Raw genomic sequence first — 25,031 nt, 5'->3', positions numbered from 1 at the left:
CTTGTTGACTGGTCTAAGATGTAGCAGTGAAATTGCCATCACTTGAAACTTTTCAAATTAAATTGAAAAGAAAGTGCCTGCACCAGAAAGTGTAATGTATATGGCGCTGATTCTTGAGGGATGCATTAGATCACTCAGTGGGGGTTTCCAGCTCTGATTTCCTGAGCTTCACTAATTTTCTCTTGAGAGGTCAGTTTATTGTTCTTGGATGAATCCTACTGGCTGATTGCTTAATAATGTGGCAATACCTACCCTCTTTAAAATGAGACAGAGGAGAAAGCAACTTTCTAATAGCCAGCCTAGGAGAGGGAAAAGGCTTACTGTAGTTTTCTGGATTCTAGTGTATCAACTTGCCTTTTTGATCTTTGAAACAAGTTTATTTCCAAATGTAAAAGAAATATGTATTCATTTTAGAAAATTGAGAAAATGAATAAAAATGTAAACAGAAAGAGGTATCATCCACGTAACCAAACAGAAGGGACTGTTGCCTTCTGGTCCTCTTTCTACATGTATATATTGTTTTCCACTAAAATGGAATTATATACAGTTTTGTTTCCTCTTTTTCTCACTCAGTGTTACATGATAATTAACATCCTTTGCAGATGTTTTCATAGTCTGAGTAATTTCTCATTGATTAAATGAATTATTATTTATGTCACCATGCCCTGATCATTAAGTATTGAAATTAATTTTAGTGTTTATTCAGTTATTTTTAAAATTGCTGTGATGAATCTCTTTTGTATCTGAATGTCTGCATTCGTGGTCTTTTCTTTGTGAATTGTGATCTTACAGGGTAGATAACAGTCTTTGAAAGAGCAGAGAAAAAATTCAGATTGGCTGGTTGAGAAGTTGTATCATAAGATATGTACAAAGGTAAAATTAAAATTTAGGCCAAGGAAACAACTATAGATTCAATGGACTACAGACATGAGATGCTTCATAACAGATGAAATGAGATTAATTCAAAGAACAACTTCCCAATGCCAAATGGATCCCCAAATCTGTAACATTCAATGGCAATAGATTGGTGTTGAATCTATGATTGTGTGCTGGAAATCTATGCTTTTTGATCTTAGCTATGTCTAGGATTCCAAAATAAAAGTGGGCTGGGGGTGGAGGGGTTGGGCGGGGGGGGGGGGGGGGGGAGAGAGAGAGAGAGAGAGAGAGAGAGAGAGATTCTGCTGATCTGTGAGAATGTAAGAAAGAGTCCAGAGCTTTAGGAAATGGTAAGAGGTCGAAAGCATTTGCTGCCAAATTTCGCATTAGTCTCAAGTGCCAGCCGTTAGTAGTCATAAAGTCATAAAGTAACTGCTGTGGTCTCAGGGGTTTGCTACAAAGTAACAGTGTCTTTTTGGCTAATATTATTAGAAAACCATCCATTTACCTTTCCACTTTCCAGCAACTTTGGTCCTCTCACAAGGAAAAAAAAGAAAAGAGGAGAGAAGTATAGGGGGAAACAGATTCGGTTTTCTCTCTCTCTCTCCTCTTTTTTTTTTTTTTTTTTTGAGTCAGAGTTGCCCAGGCTGTAGTGCAGTGGTGTGATCTCGGCTCACTGCAGCCTCCTCCTCCTGGATTCAAGTGATTCTCCTGCCTCAACCTTCTGAGTATCTGGGATTACAGGCACCTGCCACCATGCCTGGCTAATTTTTGTATTTTCAGTAGAGATGGGGTTCTACCATGTTGGCCAGACTGGTCTTGAACTCTTGACTTCAGGTGATCCACCTGCCTTGGCCTACCGAAGTATTGTGGTTACAGTCGTGAGCCACCACACCTGGTCTCATTAATTTCTTAAGCCATACCTTTTAATGAAACTACTTCTGGACGGAGGACCATATTAAATAAAACTCAGTCTTTCAGGCTTAAAATGCAATTCTTTCCCTATTTGTACCAGATACTAAGAAAGTGTCCACCTGTCACTCTTCTTGCTGAATTGGTGATACAAAATGCTGTGTATTGGACCATACTCTGTAGCTCATGGATGAACTGCTCATAATAATTAGCAAGTATAACATAATAATTAGCAAGTATAGCAGTGGTAATGGAAATCAGAGGGAAATCACCCATACTCTAATATACTAGCATTGACATTCCTCATACTTTCTTCTAGTCCTTGGATCCGGGAGTAATTTTCATATGCTTGCAATAAAAGCACACACACAATTTGGTATCTTGATTTTTTTAACTTAATGCTGTATACTACACTCTTTGCAAATTGTGATTCTCTTTTTGATTGCTTTAAAAATTGATGATAATCATTTTCGATTGCTTTAAAAATTGTATGATAATATAATTGTTTTGTTGGATACTTTGGGGGAATCTGTCATCTTTTGTATTAAAAATAAGAAAGTGTGGCTGGGTATGATGGCTCATGTCTGTAATCCCAGCACTTTGGGAGGCTGAGGTGGGAGGATTGCTTGAGCCCAGGAGTTTGCGACCAGCCTGAGCAACATGGCAAAACCCCGTTTCTACAGAAAATACTAACGAAATTAATTGGGCATGGTGGTGTGTGCCTGTAGTCCTAGCCAGTCAGGAGGCTAAGGTGGGAGAATTGATTGTGCCCAGGAGGTTGAGGTTGCAGTGAGCCATGTTTGTGCCACTGCACTCCAGCCTGGGTGACAGAGTGAGACCCTGACACACACCAACACACACGCGTGCGGGCACACACATGCACACACACGCACACACACACACGCACACACACACAGAGCAGGAATTTTAGAGAGGCTTCTAAGCCCTATTTCCTTTCTCTCTTCCCTCCCCACCTACCCAGGGAAGTACTGTGGCCTCATCAGATGAAATGGAGACACTCAAAGCAAGTCTGTCTATGCTGGGAGGATGGGGTAGAGGTCTCACGAAGAAGAATTATTTTCAAAGACTCTGAACTCCAAAGGTCTTGAAGGACTGAAAGTTGGGGAGGGAATTGCAACCAGAGTGAAGGATGGTGGAGGCACTGGGAGTGGTGGATGAGCAGAGTTCGTCTGGAGAGGGTGCTAGGAAGACTGGGAGGGAGTAGACAAGAATTACACTTTGGTGTGGCCTAGAGAGGGAGAACGGAGTTACTGTTTGGAGCACACTATTTGGTGTGCTCCTAACTTAAGGAGAACAGATATTCTGGATTTTTCGTCAGCCTGTATCATACTTTATTAGTTACATGTTATTATTCATTAAAAAATATTTATTTGGGGCCGGGCGCATTGGCTCACGCCTGTAATCCCAGCACTTTGGGAGGCCGAGGCAGGCAGATCACGAGGTCAGGAGTTTGAGACCAGCCTGGCCAATATGGTCTCTACTAAAAACTACAAAAATTAGCCATGTGTGGTGGCACACGCCTGTAGTCCCAGCTCCTTGGGAGGCTGAGGCAGGAGGATTGCTGGAACCCAGGAGGCGGAGGTTGCAGTGAGCCAAGATTGCGCCATTGCACTCCAGCCTGGGTGACAGAGTAAAACTCCGTCTCAAAAAAAAAAAAAAAAAAAAAAAAAAAAGGATAATGTGATAGTGACTTGGGATGCCCAGGCAAGGGATGCTAGACAAATTCTGTTTAACCCCAGGGCTATGCTCCACCTTTCTCTACCTTGCCCTCTGCCCCAGAAGACCATCATGAATGTTCTGCATCAAGGACCAACAAATGATGGCCTGCTGCCTGTTTTTGTAAATAAAGTTTTTATTGGAACACAGCCACACTCATTTATTTATGTATGGTCTATGCTACAATGGCAGAGTCGAATAGTTATGACAGAGACTACATGACTTGAAAAGCTGAAAATACTTACCAGAAAACATTTGTCAACCCCTATTCTACATCAACAAGCTTTCTTTCCTTCTAATGTCAGATGGGTTTGGCCAACATGGAGTCCTTGAGAATGGAGAAGAATGGAGGGAGGGTGCAGAGTGATGTCAGGGTGCATTCTTCCCTGGCCCCTTCCTTTCTGAGTTGCCTTGAGCTGGGTGAATCACTGGGTTGAAGGCCACATGTCCTCTAAGGGCAGCTGTCTTCACAGAGCTCTCCTTTTATATTCTGGAATGTTCCTGCCCTCTCCCCTTCAGGCCCAGCAGGGGTAACAGCCCCTCTCTTGCTCCTGGGGTGCTGCACTAGCCCTTATGGTTCCCCACACTTTTGTAAATAGTCCTTTAATGTGAATGTGCTGACTGAATCCTGCGGGGTGAAGGACTGACTGAGAATGCCTCCTTGGGGATGTAATGTTTGAGCAGAGATCTGGTGACTAAGGAGAAGCCAGACATTTGAAGAGCTGAGGAAATAGCATTCCAGGCAATGGGAATGGGATGTGCAAAGGCTCTGGGGTAGAAAAGAACTCAGAATGCTTAAGAAACAGAAAAAAGGCCATTTAGGGTAGGAGATAAGGTAGAAGAGGTAAGTACAACCGGGCCACGTAGGGCCTTTCCAGCACCAGTAAAGAGTCTAGATTTTATTCTAAGAACAGGAAACCATGGAAATATTTTATTTTATTTTTATGTGTTTATGAAAATAAATTTATTTTAGAGTCTCACAGTGTTGCTCAGGCTGGTCTTGAACTCTTGGCTTCAAGCAATCCTCCCAAGTCAGCCTCCCAAGTAGCTGCGATTACAGGCATGTGCATTGCACCTGCCCTTGAAGCATTTTAAACCAGATTTGGATGTGAGCTGATTAATGTTCTTTTTTGCTAATCAGTTGCATTAATCAATTGCCAGATATAGAGAGTAATTAAAACTGACCTTGGGAAATTTATTGGAAGGAAGCTTTATTTCATCAGCTCCTAGAACAGTTAGACTGCTAGGCACTGAGACAGGCAGGAATGAGACAGGGCAGATCTGGGGACCTCCCTATAAAAGTTCGTCTCTTCTCATCTGCCTCCCAATCACTAATCTGTGTCTATGGATCAAACTCCAAACTCTTGGGAGAGAGTATCTGGCTTAACTCAAGTCTAGTGTCCCTTGGATTCCAATCAATTGGTAGTCAGCATGGTGAAGTGAAGGGATCATCTATTCCTTGATTTGTTCATAAATGCTATGTGAATGCATGCCTTGTACTAGGTGCTGGGATGCATATGATGATGAACTAAACAAACCTTGCTCATGCTCTTTGTGGAGCTTATATTCTAGGGGTAAGTACGTCCCTCCCTTGAAAAAAGAAAAGCAAACAAACATTGAGTTATTTCAAGATGTACAAACAAGTAATTTCAAAATGCTTCTCAAGGGCAGGGCTTTTATGTGGTCACAGTTGTATGTCCTAAGACTGAACAGTGCCTGGCACATAGTAGGTGTTCAACTAAGATTAGTGGACTGACAGCCTGAGACAGATGACAGTAGCAAGGTACTTAGATAGAATGGTAAGGGAAGACCTCACTGAGATGTTAACATTGAAGCAGAGATCTGTAGCATGAAAAGAAGAAGGCATGTGAAAAGTAGGGATTTAAGCCAGTTAGGCAGGAGGAATAGAATGACCAGAGGCTTTGAAGTGAGAAAGTGCTTAATGACACATGAGACATGCACGTATATCGTAGGGAAAGTGGAATTGATGTGAACTAGACATATCCCCTCCAAAAAGATGTAATTCCATAGGCATTTCTGGAAGTGGCTATGGCATCCTTTAATTCAGAACCTCAAGTGGACTAACTGTAAAGCGAGTTGCCTTGTGAATGACTAAATTGCAGTAACCCTGAAAATGGGGCTTTCACAATGGATGTCAGTGCTTCAGAGTTGAAGAAAGTGGAATGTTTTTTCTTCCCACACTCACTGTTAGGTTTCTGAAATATTTCAGAGCAAAAGCACCTAATCTTGGGGTCATATGAAGTTGAGAAGCCCTTTTGGGCTGGATCTCTGCTATCCTGTAGCCGCAGGGAAGAGCGTAGTCTTTCATCCTTTCCGGCTGGTTTTGCTCTTTGCTTCCCTGAAGCCTCTCCTTTCTACCCTCTCTCTTTGCCTCTAATTTCTTACACCATCTTCCACTGGTCAAAATGATGAAATGATGATGGGCACTTTCCATAAAGCATCAACTTTCCTCTCAGAGCTTGTGCCTTATACACCTGTCATCTCGTCCTCTAAATACGACACCCAAATCTCTTTGCCCCCTAATTGCTCTGACATTATTCGTGTGTTGTCAAGGTTTACAACATGTAAATTTTGTTTTCTATGATATAGAGAATGTAATTCTTTGGGCTTTGTCTAAAGGTGGTATCACCAATGGATAGTTTCAATAGTGTTACCTAAGTATGATTTACTGCAGAATCAAGCGGCATGATTGAATTTATAGAGAAGGACCTGTAAGGACCTATTTCATTACAGTTGAGTCCTTCAGAGGAGAATATAATTAATAAAAATTAGGAGGAAGGATCCCTGGGAGGGCAGAAGTGTATTAGTCCATTTTCACGCTGCTGATAAAGACATACCTGAGACTGGCTGATTTGTAAAGAAAAACAGGTTTAATGGACTCACAGTTCCGTGTGGCTGGGGAGACCTCACAATCATGGTAGAAGGCGAAAGCCGCATCTTACATGGTGACATGCAAGAGAGAATGAGAGCCAAGTAAAAGGGGAAACCCCTTATAAAACCATCAGATTGCATGAGACTTACTACCACAAGAACATTATGGGGGAAACTGCCCCCATGATTCAGTGATCTCCCACCAGGTCCCTCCCACACACATGGGGATTATGGGAGCCACAATTCAAGATGAGATTTGGGTGGGGACACAGCCCAACCATACCAAGAGGATACAGCATATTGTAACCATATAGCTATTGTTATTTCTATTATATGCCATTCAATTTCATCAAGTTAATCTAGATTATTTGTAAATATATAATTTATCTATTTTGTTCTTAGAGTTCTCTAACGCTGTAATCAAATTTAGACCATTTGTTTTTCATGCCCACTGCATACGTGTTATCTTGAGACTTGATTTTATTGCACTCCTGTCTTAATTTCTATAGCTTTATTAAAAGCCTTGATATTTGATAGGACAAATCCAATCCCTTGCTTTCCTTCTTCGTATCCTCTTGGCTATTCTTGGCCCTTTGTTCTTCTCTGTGAAATGCATTTTTTAAAATCTCAGGTGCAGAGGGCTAGTTAATGGTACTCCTCACTTCATTTTACATATTGTCATTGGTCTGTTCAAGGCTCTGGCCTTGTTTTGCTTGATTCTTTTTATCCCCTCCATACTCCAATCTTAGGCACCCGCTTAAATGTCTTTGTAGTGTATATCTGGTATATATCTGAATACATATGTATCACAATACATTATTTTATGTGTATATGTGCTTAAATGATACAAACCATATTTTGTAACAGAGACCACTGTTTCTAACCTTTTAAAAGCAATGTGATTTTCAGATGTATTTTTGCCGCTATATGTACATCTAGTTAATTCCTTTTAACAGTTGCATAGTATTTCAAAGCATGCATCTATTACAACTTACTGTTATATTTCTCCAGTAATGGATATCTAGCGGTCTTTAGCTCCCTACAACACAAACATTATTGCAATGCACATTCTTATATATGCCACATTAGAGTTCTGTGTTAGAGTTTCTATAGAATATATATGTTCAGGGGCAGGGTTGCTAAGTCCTAGGGTATACACAGATTTTCTTTCACTAACTATTGCTGGATTGTTTTCTAGAATGACTGTACTTGTTTATATGCCCATCAGAGTGCATGGAGATTCCTGTTATTGGCTTACTTTCCAGCTTTTGCCAGTCTTATGGGAGTAAATCGGTATCTAATTGTTTTAATTTGCATTTCTTTGATTACTAGTGAGATTGAACATTTATTCATTTACTTTTCAGCCATTCAGATTTCCCTATATGTAAATTGTCAGTCAATATATTCTTCTGAATTTTTCTATTTCTATTGGGGTTTTCTTCTTCTCTTGTTGATTTTGTTTCTTTTATATTCTAGATGTTAATTTCTTGTTTTTTTTTTTTATTATTATACCTTAAGTTCTGGGTTACATGTGCAGAACATGCAGTTTTTTATATGTTGCAAATACCTTCTTTCAGGCTACCATTTATCTGTTAACTATGTGATATTTCTTTAAACAGGGAACCTTAATTTTGATGTACCACCAGTTTTCCACCTATGGTATAGGTTTTAAATTTTATTTAATAAGTCATTCTCCATTTAGAAGTCACAAAAATATTATCTGACAATTGCTTTTATTAGATTTCTGGTTTCACATGTTATATTTACATCCTCAAGGAATTTGGAGCTCACCTTTGTAAAGGTGTGAGTCAGGGATCCACTTTCAGTTTTGTTCAAATAATGAGTTATTAGGTTGGAGTAAATGTAATTGCAGTTTCGCATTACTTTCAATGGCAAAAACCACAATTACTTTTGAACCAACCTAATAGTTTCCTCCAAACCATCCGTGATTATACATGGCTCTAGTAGCCACTTCCCACACCAGTACTGCATGGTTTTTTGTTGCTATGCATTTGTATGAGAGATTAATATCTGATAGGGTAAACGCTACTTTTTTTCTTCAGCTTTTAAGTTTAGGGGTACATGTGCAGGATGTGCAGGTTTGTTACATAGGTAAACATGTGCCACAGTGGTTTGCTGCACAGATCATCCCATGGCCTAGGTATTAAGCCCAGTGTGTATTAGCTATTCTTCCTGATGCTCTCCCTCTCCCCACCCCAAACCCCCACCCTCCCATCCCCACCTCTAGGCCCCAGTGTGTGTTGTTCCCCATTACTTTTATTTAAAAAATTAACTTAGACAATTCATATTGTCTTTAAGTTTCCTGAAGCACAAACATGTGTATTCCATGGATGGAAAAAAAATTGGAAAAGTTATTAAAGTCTTCCCAAATTTATCTGTATTTATTCAAGGCTTCTTCTGTGTATTTCAATAATGTTTTATAATTTTCTTCATAATTATAGTCATTATAGTTTTTCTTGCTGTTTAAGTGGGATCTTTTTTTTCGATTACATTTTCTAACTGGTAGTTCTTAGAATGTAGAAATTATACTGGTATTTGTATGTTGTTATTCTGGATACTCTTATTGGTTCTAACAGTTTGTCTATAGATTCTTTTACATTTTCTGTATAGCTAATCATATTGGTTGAAGAAGATTCTTTCCTATTCCTAAACATAATTTATTTTTCTTAATTATAATTTTTATAATGTTAAGCAAATATTATTTTCTTGTTATGACTTTAATGGGATGCTTCTAGAGTTTCACCAGTAAATCTATTTGTGATAGATTTTTAAAGAAAATGTTAATTTGCTTTTTAATTGAAGTTTTGTTATAATTTTAAAGTATAGCTTTATGTGGATATCATTCACATTTGACCAGAATAGACATAAGTAAACTTAGGTGATTCAGAATGAGGTCTTATAATTAGTTGTTTTGGATTTTTTTTTATCATATTAAGAAAGTTTCCATTAGCTTAAATTAATGTAAAAATTATTTATAACTGTTGGATTTTGTTGGTTGTCTTTTCTGCATGAGTTGAGATAATTATTCTTATATTTGGTAGTTTTTTTATCACGTCTATTTTCTGTTCCTCATTTTCTGGGTCTCTTATTAAATAAATTTGGAATCTTCTGGATTGTCCTTTGTGTCTCTTAGTGTTTATATTTTGCATGTCTTTTTCCCCTTAGGTTCTTGACAATTTTCCAGGCTGTGCACCAAATTAAAAATTTAGGTAGTATAATTTTTAATTTTTTAGAGCTCCTTCCTATTTTCTGATAATGTCTTTTCAGTAGAGCTTATAATTGTCAACACTAATTATTATTTTAAAATGAATATCTTGGCTGGGTGTGGTGGCTCATGCCTATAATCCCAGCACTTTGGGAGGCTGAGGCGGGCCGATCACAAGGTCAGGAGATGGAGACCATCCTGGCTAACACGGTGAAACCCCGTCTCTACTAAAAATACAAAAAAATTAGCCGGATGTGGTGGCGAGTACCTGTAGTCCCAGCTACCCGGGAGGCTGAGGCAGGAGAATGGCCTGAACCCAGGACGGGGAGCTTACAGTGAGGCGAGATTGTGCCACTGCACTCCAGCCTGGGCGACAGAATGAGACTCCGTCTCAAAAAAAAAGAATATCTTCTTGGATCTCTGTGAAGACACTACTAACTATAATTTAAAAAAATTTCTTGGCTGGGTGTGGTGGCTGATGCCTGTAATCCCAGCACTTTGGGAGGGTGAGGTGAGATGATCACTTGATCCCAGGAGTTTAAGACCAGCTTGGGCAACATAGTGAGACTCCATCTCTACAAAAAAATTAAAAATTAGCCAGGCATGGTGGTGCAGCTGTAGTCCCAGCTACTTGGGAGGCTGAGATGGGAGGATCACTTGAGCCCAGGAGGTCGAGGCTATCGTGAGCCATGACTGAGCCACTGTACTCCAGCCTGGGCAGCAGGGTGAGACCCCGTCTCAAAGAAAAACAATATTTTTTTCTTTTATACCTTCTCTTTTTTTGGTTAAAGTTCAGTTGTGTTATTTGTTCATCTTAGTTCACAAATGTGAGGATCCTTGGTTGTCCATTCATATTCATAGTGGAATTCATTGATTAATACTAGCAGCTATTGTGGATTTTCTCCACATTGTATAATAGTGTTTCCAGTATGACTTCTCCTTTGAATGGGGGCCCATTATCTTGTAGAACCTTCACAGTCGCTACATTAGTTATCTATTGCTGCCTAACAAATTATTCCCAAACTTAGCAGCTTGAAACAACAAATATGTGTCATCTCACATGTAGGTAATATCTCATAGTTTCTGTGAGTCAGAAATCTGGGCACAGCTTAGATCGATATCTCTGACTCAGGATCTCTCACAAGGCTGGAGCTGCAGCCATTGCAAAGCTTGACTGGGTGGTGTGGGTGGCAGATCCATGTCCAAGCTTACTCGCATAGCTATGGTTGGCTTCATGTTCTTGGTGATTTTTGGCTGGACTTTAATTCCTTGCTACGTGGGCCTCTATAAGGCTACTCACAGCATGACAACTTGTTTTTGCAGAACCAGAGCAGAGAGAAAGAGAGGGAGGGAGTGAAACAAAGGTGTGTGTGTGTGTGTGTGTGTGTGTGTGTGAGAGAGAGTCTTTTGCAACCTAATTTCAGAAGTGACATCCCATCATTATTGCTGTGTTCTATTGGTTACAAGCAAATCACTAAGTCCAGCACACCCTCAAGGGGACTCAAGGGGAAGGGATTATGCAAGGGCATGAATGTCTGAAGGTGGGAATCACTGGGGCCATCTCAGAGGCTTTCCTATTACTAACTCCCAATGAGAAACTGTGGCTTACCAAGGTTAAATCACTTGCCTAATATCCAACAGCCAATGAATGGTGGAGTCTCAGACCCAAATGGATCTGTTCCAAAGTTTGCCGATTTAATCTCCATACAGTGATTTTCCAAAGGGTAGATGCATCCCACTGATGAAATGTAAGACGATTTAAGGTGGTACAGAAAGTCTCAAGTTGGTGCAAATATACCTTTAGCCTTCTAACCTTCATTAATCTCCATTTGATCAAGAGGGGCTGGCCTGAAGCTCAAAGTCTTGGGAAGACAATGTTACCTAGCTAGAATTTAATAACATGGATGTCTTTTAATTGTGTTTACTTCCAGTTTTGTGAAGTAGAAGTGGCTTTAAACTGATGGCAGTGACACAAAATTTTCTCTTAAAATACAGTTTAAAAACACAAAATATATTAGTTAAAGTAAAACCTTAACTAGCAGAGATGGCACTCAGATACAGAAAACATAGTGAAGGTGATCTATAGATTACTCAAGTTTGCAAAAGACTACCTGAATTATAAGGCATCTATCCCGAAAAGAACCTTGTAGATAGTAATTCTTTTTGGCTCAATTTTATTTTTCCCCTTCATCTTATAAATGTGTAAAATGAAATCAAGAGAGGGTAAGTGACTTCCTTATGGATACACAACCCTCATGATCACAGCCGAAGTTCCATGACTCCCTATTACTTCTATTATTTACCAGGTTGAAGCAATTTCTTTTTACTCTCCCTACTCCCAATCCACTACTTCCCATTCACTTTCCCTCCCACCTCACGATTTCCCATTCACTTTCCTCTAAATCAGGGTTTCTCCACCTCAAGACTGTTGACATTTGGGGGCAGGAGAATTATTTGTTGTGGGGGCCTGGCTTGCGCCTTGTAGGAGGTTGAGTAGCATTCCTGGCCTCTACCCACTTTATGCCAGTAGCACCCCCATCCTCAGTTGAGACAACCAAATATGTCTCCAGACATTGCCCAATGTCCCCGAAGGGGCAAAATCACCCTTGGTTGGGCATCACTGCTCTAAAGCAGCATTTTGTATTTCTGCAAGCTCTCAGGTGCCACTGGTCTGTGGACCACACTTTGCATAACTACTTTAAACTATACAACCTAACAAGGTAACTGTTCCTGCCTTCCCTCCCCACTCCCCCATTTTTTTTGGACACAGTGTATATTACAGTTGTAATGCAAAATAACACTCCAGTGCAATATTTGCTGTGAATTAAATTAGGTTTCCTATGCAGAAGACGGGGATTCTGGCATTAAACTTTCAGAAGCAAATGGTTCCCGAAGGGTAGTGACCACACATAATCTGGTTTTATTTCCTATACTTGGTAAATTAGAAACCAACTGGACAAATTAAAAGGAAATGCTTATCAAAAACAATCATTTTGTTATTTGTGTTATTTGGAAAAAAAAAATGACCCTAACCTACATATTTAGCAAGTGTGGTTTGGGAACAGTTTGAAGAATGAGCATGCTTGAAGTGAATGATTCCTAAATGTGTTGTGGCGATCACACAGAGGCTGGGATGAGCTCAGACTCTTGCTCGGCAGCAGAATTGACCATTTTTAATTGCTTAAGAGAGCTTCCTGGGAGCGCTGCACATTAGCCAGGGATGGGAGGCTGTTCCGTGTATAAGCAGGAAGGGTTGTAATGTCATCCTAAATGTCTTCAATTATACATGAAGGAGTGGGCTTTCTATCACAATCCAGCAAGAAAGCTCTTCTTGGGCTCCTAGGGAATTTTTGTGCATTAAGAATTAAAACTTTCTTGCATCTTTCTGGCCAAGGAAGGTTCGACATGCTTTTGCTAAGGGATGATTCTTTTTGTTGTTCTTTTGCTAAAGATTGAAAGTGGGTTTTTAAAAGTCAGAGCCACAGATTCCAATATTTAACCCATTTTCCCTCTCATTTCTCTTTCTATCATAGTCAACTGCCTCCTTCTCCAGCCTCCCTTTCACATCTCTGTTCTGTCTGTCTCTTTGATCTTTTTGCACAGTGAATCTGATGAGGGACAACACGTGTTTCTTCAGTTTTTTGACTCGCACTCTGAGGTGCTGGGTTGGTTGGTTTGTGTTCCTTACAAAAACCAAAACAAAACATAACAGTTTCAGGAAATAGGATATGAAATTGTTTATAGTTATAAGAATTTTCAGTCGTATGGCCTTGGATGACTTCCATTTCTTTTTAGGCAGCCCAAGTTTGAGAAGAGCAGAGTTCAGGCAACAAAGAAAGAAGTTTCCAATATTAAGGCTAAACTTGGAATGTGATGAATTCCCGGTCTCTGAAAGATTTTCTGAAGATGTTGTGTAGGCTAGGGAGGTTGGGTTAGATGGGCCAGTGCTCTTCCTGGCTGCTCACCCAAGTCACCTGGGGGAGCTTTTCAAAAGGGGAAGATGTATTTTTAGCCTTGGGTTCTAATCCCAGGATCTTTGTTTATTAAAATCCTCCCTTGAGATTCAGATGGAGCCAACCTGGGTCTGGTCCCAAATGGCTTTTAGGAACAGTATCAGCAGAACTGTAAGGTAACTTAGAAAGGCCTGAGGACTCCCTGAGATCCTCCATGATTTTAGAAACCAACTTAGGTCAAAGGTCACATACTCATGTCTGGGATAATGGTAGCCGATATAGAGCAGCCGAAAATGGCGGGGCACATGCCTGGATAAGTCAAATCCCTGTCCCCTCGCTTCTTATTATGTGACCTTGGGCAAGTCAATCTGCGAGAGCCTCAGTTTTCTTGCCTATAAAATGGGGACAATAATGCCAACTCTAATGCAGTTGTTGTGATGATTAAAGGAGACAGTGCATGTAAAGTGCTTATCACGGTGCCTGGCACATGATAAGTACTCAAAGTCTTAGTTGTTGGAGGCTTTAAAAGGACAAAGTGACTTTTATCAAGAGGATTTGAGGTGGCATGAGGTAAGCCAAAGCCATTGGGATGCTTCGAATTCGAGGGTGGAAACTTGAGAATAGTTGCTTTCAAAATCTGAACTCATGAAAAGAATAATGGAGAAAGTGTTATGTGTTTACAGGAATGAGTGCCCTTTCCTAATTCCCAAACACTTGGGAGAATTCAGCTTAAACCATGAGACAGAAAATATTATTCTGGACACTTAGTGAACTTTTGATACTAGGAGACATACTGGTCTTTTTTTTTTTTTTTCCCTTCCCTTCTGTTCCTCTAAATACCCTTGTTGCCACCACAGGGCCTTTGCATATGCTCTTTCTACCATCTGGAATATGATCCTTCTGATCTTTATGTGGTTGGTTCCGTTTTGATATTCAAGCCTCTGCTCCCATGTTGCCTGCTCAGCTAAGCCTCCTGTCAGCACATGAGCTAATGTGGCCATTAAGTTCCTATCACATCATCTCCCTCCCAGGCACTTAATATTGTTTGAAATAATCTTTGCCAACTATTATCATCCTCCTCGTCAACAGTCATCATCATCATCATCATCACCATCATCACTACTATTATTTACCCAGCATCTGTCTTCCTCACTAATATGTAAGCCTCACAAAAGCAGAAACCTTCCTTTACCATTGTATCCCAGGAATTAGAACAGTGCCTGGCATGTAGGAAACACCCACTGAATATCAAGCAAATGAATGAGTGAATGAATAAAGTGACATATGAATGTTAAAGACATAATTGTTTATTAAGAAATCAGGGTGTCTAAAGTCAAGCAGTCTTAGGACTTGAAGGAACCATTGAGATGATTAACCTCAAAGCATTCTTTTTTATAGGTAATGGCATTTTTAGAGATTGGGACTGGGCTTAGTGTTCTGGTATCCAGATTTGGGCAAGGATACATATGAAGACAAGGGAACTGCATATTTGAAGTTAGGACTTTGGTCACAGTGGTTGTATTGACATGGAAAAATTGAGAATAAATGGACATAGGTTTTGGACCAGATCAACTCTCTTTCTACAACATATCCTGACAATGAAAGCCTTCCTTAGGGTGGTGGTTGTCTGTGCTTATATGCCTTCTCTGACATTTAGGGATCGGTAAGGGTTAGTTTCAAAAGGTGACTGAATTTGACTGGGGGAGCCTCCTTGGCACTTGGAGAATTGACCTCCATGTTTGGTGCTAGAAGATTGAAGATATCAGAGCACTAACAATAAGTAGATTGTATTAGCACTTAGCTTGGCTCCCTGGCGTCCCACTGGGAATTGCATTACCCTACACTTTGCTTCACTGGTTGAATGGGAGGAGTTCAGGACAATAAAAAATGCCCACATATCCTCAGCTTAGGCATCTGGGATTCACATCTCCTTTCACAAAAGACATGTTATAATGGAGGCTTCGACCATTCACTCATTCATTCATTCATTCATTATTTATTTAGCATATAGTCATCTAATGCCTACGTTATGGGCTGAACTGTGTCTCCCCAAAATTTATATGTAGGAATCCTAGTCTCTGTATCCCAGAATGTGACTATATTTGGAGATAGGGCCCTTAAATAGAGAATTACATTCAAATGAGGTCAGTGGGATGGGCCTTAATCTATTGCTATGCTAGAACTTAAGTCTGCCATTTTATTATTATTATTATTATTTTGTTTCCTCTGTTCTTCTTTCTTTCCTTCTTTCTTTTTCTTTTTCCTTCCTTCCTTCCTTCCTTCCTTCCTTCCTTCCTTCCTTCCTTCCTTCCTTCCTTCCTTCCTTCCTTCCTCCCTCCCTCCCTCCCTCCCTCCCTCCCTCCCTCCCTCCTTTCTTGAGACAAAGTCTTTCTCTTGTCCCCCAGGCTGGAGTGCAGTGGTGTGATTTCGGCTCACTGCAACCTCTGCCTCCCGGGTTCAAGCAATTCTCCTGCCTCGCCCCACCGAGTAGCTGGAATTACAGGCGCCTGCCATCACGCCTGGCTAAGTTTTGTATTTTTAGTAGATACATGTAGGCCAACCATGTTGGCCAGGCTGGTCTAGAACTCCTGACCTCAGGTGATCCACCTGCCTCAGCCTCCCAAAGTGCTGGGATTACAGGCGTGAGCCACTGCGCCCAGCCGCCTCTGCTTTTCTTTACTTGCCTTCCTATAGGTTACTTGAATACTTTGTGAGATTCCATTTTGATTTATTTCTAGTATTTTTCAGTATCTCTCTGTATAGTTTTTGTAGTGGTTTCTCTGGGTAGTGATGTACATGTATTATTAATATATAAATATATATTATATATGCATATATTATAACTTATATGTTTATTATAAATTTACTGATATAAAGGACATGTAACATTCAACTTACAAATAATTAAAACTATACACTATTTTAATAGTAAATTTCAAATATCCAATTCTCACAGAATTCTTATGGATTTTTGTCAAATTCTTGTATCTTTAGCCAACCTAGGGTTGCATTGATGAATGAGTGTAGTTTTGACATGAGTGTTAGTTGATATTTTTGTTTAGGTTAATGAGAAAGGCAAAAATGAAACAATGGAGACATGGGAATTTAACTTATTTGTCGATGATATGGGCAACTTTTTTGCGAAGTTGGATAATAGTTTCAATACCGGAAGAGTATTTGTTCTTTTTTGTTATTCATAATGTAATGACTTCTTTTAAGTTTAACCTACATTGTTAATATTTTATGTATCACTTTTAAAAGTCTAGATCTGGGTTGGCAAATTACAGCTGTGGGTCAAATCTGCCTGCACCCATTTGTTTATATATTGTTTATGGCTGCTTTTGTACTGCAATGGCGGAGTTGTATAGTTATGACAGAGACTGTGTGGCTTACAAAACTGAAAATATGTATTGTCTGGCCCTTTACAGAAACAATTTGCTGGCTCCTGGCTTAGACAATCAACAAAACAGTTAATCAAGGTATTATATGTAATGTTACCAATTTCTGTGGTGTAAATATTCTCACCAACCTGAGGTCACTAAGTGTGATGTTGGAAAGAGATGTGTAGTTAGCACACCGTTATACAGTATTTCTATCATGTAGATGCTATAGACAGAAGTAACCTCAAAGCATCAATAATAACAAAATATTGTAAAATAATTAGAAAACATTGAATATTTATTATCTTTGTTTTATTTATTTATTTATTTATTTATTTATTTATTTTTGAGTCAGAGTCTCACTCTGTTGCCCAGGCTGGGGTGCAGTGGCAAAATCTTAGCTCACTGCAACCTCTGCCTCCCAGGTTCAAGTGATCCTCCCACCTCAGCTTCTTGAGTAGCTGGGATTACAGATATGTGTCACCACACCTGGTCAATTTTTGTATTTTTAGTAGAGACAGAGTTTCACCATGTCAGCCAGGCTGGTCTAGAACTCAAGTGATCCACCCACTGTCGCCTCCCAAAGTGCTGGGATTACAGGCGGGAGCCATAGCGCCTGGCCGTCATCTTTGTTTTAAATATAATTTATTTAATTGTAAGTTCATATAATTATTTTAAATAATGACTATATTTAACAGGTAGTTCACAGAATTAATGTAAATTTAACAACTGCCTCCTCAGAAGTTGATACGAGCCAACTCTGGCACATCACTGGGTTCAGTGTTCACGAGGGTTGTCTTATTTCTGGTTTGCCCTCACTCTTGGCGTATAGCCCTTTTCCGTGAAAGGGACAGCCCTTTCATTGAAATTCAAGTGAAAACCTGGGTGTGTTTTCCTGTGATATGGTTTGGCTCTGTGTTCCCACCCAAATCCCATCTCGAACTGTAATCCTCACTTGTGGAGGAGGGGAAGTGATTGGATCAGGGGGGTGGTTTCCCCCATGCTGTTCTTGTGATAGTGAGGAAGTTCTCACAAGATCTGATGGTTTTAAAAGCAGCAGTTTTTCCTGTGCTCTCACTTCTGTCTCTCCTGCTGCCACCGTAAGATGTGCCTTTGCTTCTCCTTTACCTTGTACCATGATCGTAAGTTTCCTGAGGCCTCCCCAGCCACTCGGAACTGTGAGTCAATTAAATCTCTTTCCTTTATAAATTACCCAGTCTTGGGTAGTTCTTTACAGCAGTGTGAAAACAGATTAATACAACCCGTGACCTTTCTCCTTGTTGGGTCCTGAGCTCTTATGTTGCTTCTCCAGTCCTGTTGCGATGCTGGAAAGCTTTGCTAAACTTCTCAACCTCTTATATCCACTTTCTTCTCAGTTTCTTAGCTTGATGCTACTGACAAATTGGCAGAAGGTGGCACAGAATGTCAGACTAACTTCAGTGGGCTCAGAGAACATTAACCTCTTAAGCCCTGGCTGCCTTGATCTTTGCAATGCCTTCAGATAGATTTTTTGGGTATTTATTAATCTTTTCAAATTGCTTTTGCCAGGAACATTCTGATACAGGCTAGTTCATCAGAACCAGAAGTGAAGTCCCCTGTTTATGATGTTGTAAGTAGAAGTTTTTCTATTGCCAAATATGTCTGAGCATATAACTCAGTTTTCCTTTATGATAGCTTGTTTAGAAATCCTTTCTTAAACTCAAGGTCACGCAAATATTCTCTCGTATTTTCTTCTAAAAATTTAGACTTTTATTTTCACATTTAAGTATTTTTTTTTTTTTTTTTTGAGATGGAGTCTCGTCACCCAGGCTGGAGTGCAGTGGTGCGATCTCGGCTCACTACATCCTCCACCTCCTGAGTTCAAGTGATTCTCCTGCCTCTGCCTCCTGAGTAGCTGGGATTACAGGCGCCCACCACCAAGCCCAGCTAATTTTTGTATTTTTAGTAGAGATGGGGTTTGGCCATGTTGGCCAGGGTGGTCTTGAACTCCTGACCTCAAGTGATCTACCCGCCTCGCCTCTCAAAATGCTGGGATTACAGACGTGAGCCACCATGCCCGGTCTCACATTAAGTCTTTAATCCATTTGGAGCTGTTTTTTTAATAGTGTGAAGTAGAAATCAAATTAAAAAAATTTTTTTTTACAGATAGCTTATCGTCCTAGTGGTGTTTATAGAGTAAGGGTATACTTTTCCTAGTGACCTGTGATGTTTCTTTTGTCATATGTCTAGTACTGTGTCTGCATTCTCTACTCTGTTTCATCAAACTATTTTTAATTTTTTGCGCCAATAAAGTACTATCTTAATTGCTATAGTTTTCTAAGGTAAGTCTTGATTTCTTTTTCTTTTCCAAAAAATGTTGTGGCTGCCTTTGGCTTTTTTCTCTTTTGGAATTAGCTTTTCAAGTTTCACAAAAAACTTTATTAGAATTTTGTTTGAAATTGCCTGAATATTTATATAATCAATTTTGGGGAGAAATATCTTTCTTGATATAAATATGTCTTTAATGTCTTTCAAGGGAGTTGTATGGTTGTCTAATTTTCTACTTGAGGCTCTGCTTATTTTTAAAATTGCTGTATTTCTTGCTACCAATTTATTTTGCCATCATTGTTGAGTATTTTATTTTATTATTTATTATTTTTTATTTTTTAAGAAGGAGTGTCTGTCACCCAGGCTGGAGTGCAGTGACACGATCTCGGCTCACTGCAACCTCCGCCTCCTGGGTTCAAGCCCAGCTATTTTTGCATTTTTAGCAGAGATGCGATTTCGCCATGTTGGCCAGGCTGGTCTTGAACTCCTGACCTCAAGTGATCCACCCGCCTCAGCTTCCCAAAGTACTGGGATTACAGACGTGAGCCACCATGCCTGGCCTGTTGAGTATTTTAAATGTTATATTTCTGTTTGTTGTTGATGCAGAGAAATGCAGCTAAGTTTTATATCACTATTATATTCAATTACCTTGCTAAATCGTCTAATTTATTCTTAATAGTTTATAGAGTCTTTGCGGTTTCTATGTGGATAATCACATTGATTGCAAATAATTCATTTTGTTGCCATATTTTAATCATTCTACCTTGGTTTCATTAATCTTGTATTATTGCATTGGCTAGGGTATCCAGTACAATTTTGAATGGAAGAAGTGAGAATGAGTGCACTTCTTTTGTTCCCTCCTCTAAAGGGAATACTTCTAAATTTCACCTGCAATTATGATTTCTGTTACAGGCTTTAGGTAGATATGTTTATCAAGGTAAATATTTTTTCTCCTATTCCTAGTTTGCTAAGTGTTCTGTCTTCTTTAAAACAAATTATGAATGAGTGTTGAATTCTATCCAATGCCTTTTCTTCATCCATTGTCAAGATCATATAGTTTTTTCCTTTGATCTGAAAATGTGACAATTTACATGAAATGATTTTTGAAGGTTAAGCTAATCTTATGTTCCTGGTATAAGTCAAATTGGCCATGATGGATTTTATTATATGATATAGTTTATGATATGATATATGAATGATATATTTCATGAACATATAGCTAGGTTTTGCTTTCTGATATTTAGGATTTTTGCACATATATTTATTTGCAAGATAATCCTGTAACTTTCCTTTTTCATGTTCTGTCTGGTTTTGGTATCAGAATTGTATTAGATTAACGGGTACATTTCCTCTTGGGAATTCTTCGGAAGTGCTTGTATAAAATTGGAATTATCTCTTTCTTGAAAATTTGCTATAAGTTTTTTACAATTCTATCTAGATCTTTTTCTTTCCTTTGAGGAAATATTTTAAATTACTGACAAATTTTCTTCATTTTAGAACTATTCTTGTTTTCTATTTCTTTCTAAGCCAGTTTTATAAAATATTTTCCATGTATAATTTTCCATGTAGTCTAAAGTGTCTAATGTCATAAAGTTTTTCACAGTATTTCATTATCTTTTAAAATCTCTCTTTTAGGTATTTTTAGACATATTCCCCATTTGTGCTTTTTCTCTTTTTACTAGATCAATGTCACCAGAGACCTGCATCTATTATTATTTTTTCTTGAAGAACCAACATTTGGTTTTTTAAAAAATCATTTCTCTTATAATTTATATATATAAATATGTGTGTGTGTATATATATATTTTTGTTTTGTTTTGTTTTTTGAGACTGAGTTTTTGCTGTTGTCGCCTAGGCTGGAGTGCAATGGCATGATCTTGGCTCACCGTAACCTCCACCTCCCAGGTTCAAGTGATTCTCCTGACTCAGGCTCCCGAGTAGCTAGGCTTACAGGTGTGTGCCACCATGCCTGGCTAATTTTTTTGTATTTTTAGTAGAGACAGGGTTTCACCATGTTGGCCAGGTTGGTCTAGAACTCCTGACCTCAGGTGATCCAAGCACCTTGGCCTCCCAAAGTGCTGGGATTATGGGCATGAGCGGCCGCACCTGGCCTATTAATTTATATATATATATCTATATATCTATAGATATATATATCTTTTTTTTTTTTTTTTTTTGAGACGGAGTCTCGCTCTGTCGCCCAGGCTGGAGTGCAGTGGCGCGATCTCGGCTCACTGCAAGCTCCGCCTCCTGGGTTTACGCCATTCTCCTGCCTCAGCCTCCTGAGTAGCTGGGACTGTGGCGCCTGGCTAATTTTTTGTATTTTTAGTAGAGACGGGGTTTCACCGTGGTCTTGATCTCCTGACCTTGTGATCCGCCCGCCTCGGCCTCCCAAAGTGCTGGGATTACAGGCGTGAGCCACCGCGCCCGGCTATATATATATCTTTTATGTACTTTAAGTTCTAGGGTACATGTACACAACGTGCAGGTTAGTTACATAGGTATATATGTGCCATGTTGGTGTGCTGCTCCCATTAACTCGTCATTTACATTAGGTATACCTTCTAATGCTATCCCTCCCCTGTCCCCCCACCCCATGACAGGCCCCGGTGTATGATGTTTCCCTTCCTGTGTCCAAGTGTTCTCATTGTTCAATTCCCACCTATGAGTGAGAACATGCGGTGTTTGGTTTTCTGTCCTTGCGATAGTTTGCTCAGAATGATGGTTTCCAGCTTCATCCATGTCCCTACAAAGGACATAAACTCATCCTTTTTTATGGCTGCATAGTATTCCATGGCATATATGTGCCACATTTTCTTAATCCAGTCTATCACTAATGGACTTGGTTCCAAGTCTTTGCTATTGTGAATAGTGCCGCAATAAACAAACGTGTTCATGTGTCTTTATAGCCACATGATTTATAATCCTTTGGTTATATACCCAGTAATGGGATGGCTGGGTCAAATGGTATTTCTAGTTCTAAATCCTTGAGGAATCGCCACACTGTCTTCCACAATGGTTGAACTAGTTTACAGTCCCACCAACAGTGTAAAAGTGTTCCTATTTCTTCACATCCTCTCCAGCACCTGTCATTTCCTGGCTTTTTAATAATCACCATTCTAACTGGTGTGAGATGGTATCTCATTGGATGGCCAGTGATTATGAGCATTTTTTTCATGTATCTGTTGGCTGTGTAAATGTCTTCTTTTGAGAAGTGTCTGTTCATATCCTTTGCCCACTTTTTGATGGGGTTGTTTGATTTTTTTCTTGTAAATTTGTTTAAGTTCTTTGTAGATTCTGGATATTAGCCCTTTGTCAGATGGGTAGATTGTAAAAATTTTCTCCCATTCTGTAGGTTGCCTGTTCACTATGATGGAAGTTTCTTTTGCTGTGCAGAAGCTCTTTAGTTTAATTAGATCCCATTTGTCAATTTTGGCTTTTGTTGCCACTGCTTTTGGTGTTTTAGTCATGAAGTCCTTGCCCATGCCTATGTCCTGAATGGCATTGCCTAGCTTTTCTTCTAGGGTTTTTATGGTTTTAGGTCTAACATTTAAGTCTTCAATCCATCTCGAATTAAGTTTTGTATAAGGTAGAAGGAAGGGATCGAGTTTCAGCTTTCTACATATGGCTAGCCAGTTTTCCCAGCACCATTTATTAAATAGGGAATCCTTTCCCCATTTCTTGTTTTTGTCAGGTTTGTCAAAGATGAGGTGCTTGTAGATGTATGGTATTATTTCTGAGGGCTTTGTTCTGTTCCATTGGTCTATATCTCTGTGTTGCTACCAGTACCATGCTGTTTTGGTTACTATAGCCTTGTAGTATAGTTTGAAGTCAGGTAGCATGATGCCTCCAGCTTTGTTCTTTTGGCTTAGGCTTGTCTTGGCAATGCAAGTTCTTTTTTGGTTCCATATGAACTTTAAAGTAGTTTTTTCTAATTCTGTGAAGAAAGTCATTGGTAGCTTGATGGGGATGGCATTGAATCTATAAATTACCTTGGGCGGTATGGCCATTTTCATGATGTTGATTCTTCCTATCCATGAGCGTGGAATGTTCTTCCATTTGTTTGTGTCCTCTTTTATTTCATTGAGCAGTGGTTTGTAGTTCTCCTTGAAGAGGTCCTTCACGTCCTTTGTAAGTTGGATTCCTAGGTATTTTATTCTCTTTGAAGCAATTGTGAATGGGAGTTCACTCATGATTTGGCTCCCTGTTTTTCTATTATTGGTGTATAGGAATGCTTGTGATTTTTGCACATTGATTTTGTATCCTGAGACTTTGCTGAAGTTGCTTATCAGGTTAAGGAGATTTGGGCTGAGACAATGGGGTTTTCTAAATATACAATCATGTCATCTGCAAACAGGGACAATTTGATTTCCTCTTTTCCTAATTGAATACCCTTTATTTCTTTGTCCTGCCTGATTGCCCTGGTCAGAACTTCCAACAGCATGTTGAATAGGAGTGGTGAGAGAGGGCATCCCTGTCTTGTGCCAGTTTTCAAAGGGAATGCTTCCAGTTTTTGCCCCATTCAGTATGATATTGGCTGTGGGTTTGTCATAAATAGTTCTTAGTATTTTGAGATACGTTCCATCAATACCTAGTTTATTGAGAATTTTTAGCATGAAGCACTGTTGAATTTTGTCGAAGGCCTTTTCTACATCTATTGAGATAATCGTGGTTTTTGTCTTTGGTTCTGTTTATGTGATGGATTACATTTATTGATTTGCGTATGTTGAGCCAGCCTTGCATCCCAGGGATGAAGCCAACTTGATCATGGTGGATAAGGTTTTTGACGTGCTGCTGGATTTGGTTTGCCAGTATTTTATTGAGGATTTTTGCATCGATGTTCATTAGGGATACTGGTTTAAAGTTCTCTTTTTTTGTTGCGTCTCTGCCAGGCTTTGGTATCAGGATGATGCTGGCCTCATAAAATGAGTTAGGGAGGATTCCCTCTTTTTCTATTGATCGGAATAGTTTCAGAAGGAATGGTACCAGCTCCTCTTTGTACCCCTAGTAGAATTCGGCTGTGAATCCGTTTGGTCTTGTACTTTTTTTGGTTGGTAGGCTATTAATTATCGCCTCAATTTCAGAGCCTGTTATTGGTCTATTCAGGGATTCAACTTCTTCCTAGTTTAGTCTTGGGAGGGTTTATGTGTTCAGGAATTTATCCATTTCTTCTAGATTTTCTAGTTTATTTGCACAGAGGTGTTTATAGTATTCTCTGATGGTAGTTTGTATTTCCGTGGGATTGGTGGTGATATTCCCTTTATCATTTTTTATTGTGTCTATTTGATTCTTCTCTCTTTTTTTCTTTATTAGTCTTGCTAGTGGTCTATCAATTTTGTTGATCTTTTCAAAAAACCAGCTCCTGTATTCATTGATTTTTTTGAAGGGTTTTTTGTGTCTGTATCTCCTTAAGTCCTGCTCTGATCTTAGTTATTTCTTGTCTTCTGCTAGCTTCTGAATGTGTTTGCTCTTGCTTCTCTAGTTTTTTAATTGTGATGTTAGGGTGTCAATTTTAGATCTTTCCTGCTTTCTCTTGTGGGCATTTAGTGCTATAAATTTCCTTCTACACACTGCTTTAAATGTGTCCCAGAGATTCTGGTATGTTGTGTCTTTGTTCTCATTGGTTTCAAAGAATATCTTTATTTCTGCCCTCATTTTGTTATGTACCCAGTAGTCATTCAGGAGCAGGTTGTTCAGTTTCCATGTAGTTGTGGTTTTGAGTGAGTTTCTTAATCCTGAGTTCTAGTT

At 39.3% G+C, this 25,031-nt stretch overlaps 1 long non-coding RNA gene across 4 annotated transcripts in view; it reads left to right on the top strand.

Annotated features, from left to right (window-relative positions):
• The window catches only part of LOC126930721 (uncharacterized), a 213,844-nt gene that overhangs the window by 4,762 nt on the left and 184,051 nt on the right, over positions 1-25,031 (top strand). The gene's annotated exons all lie outside the window — the stretch shown is intronic.

This window comes from Macaca thibetana, chromosome 11, assembly GCF_024542745.1.
Source record: "Macaca thibetana thibetana isolate TM-01 chromosome 11, ASM2454274v1, whole genome shotgun sequence".
In the NCBI taxonomy this organism is placed as follows: Eukaryota; Metazoa; Chordata; class Mammalia; order Primates; family Cercopithecidae; genus Macaca; species Macaca thibetana.
This window is presented reverse-complemented; position numbering and strand designations above follow the sequence as displayed.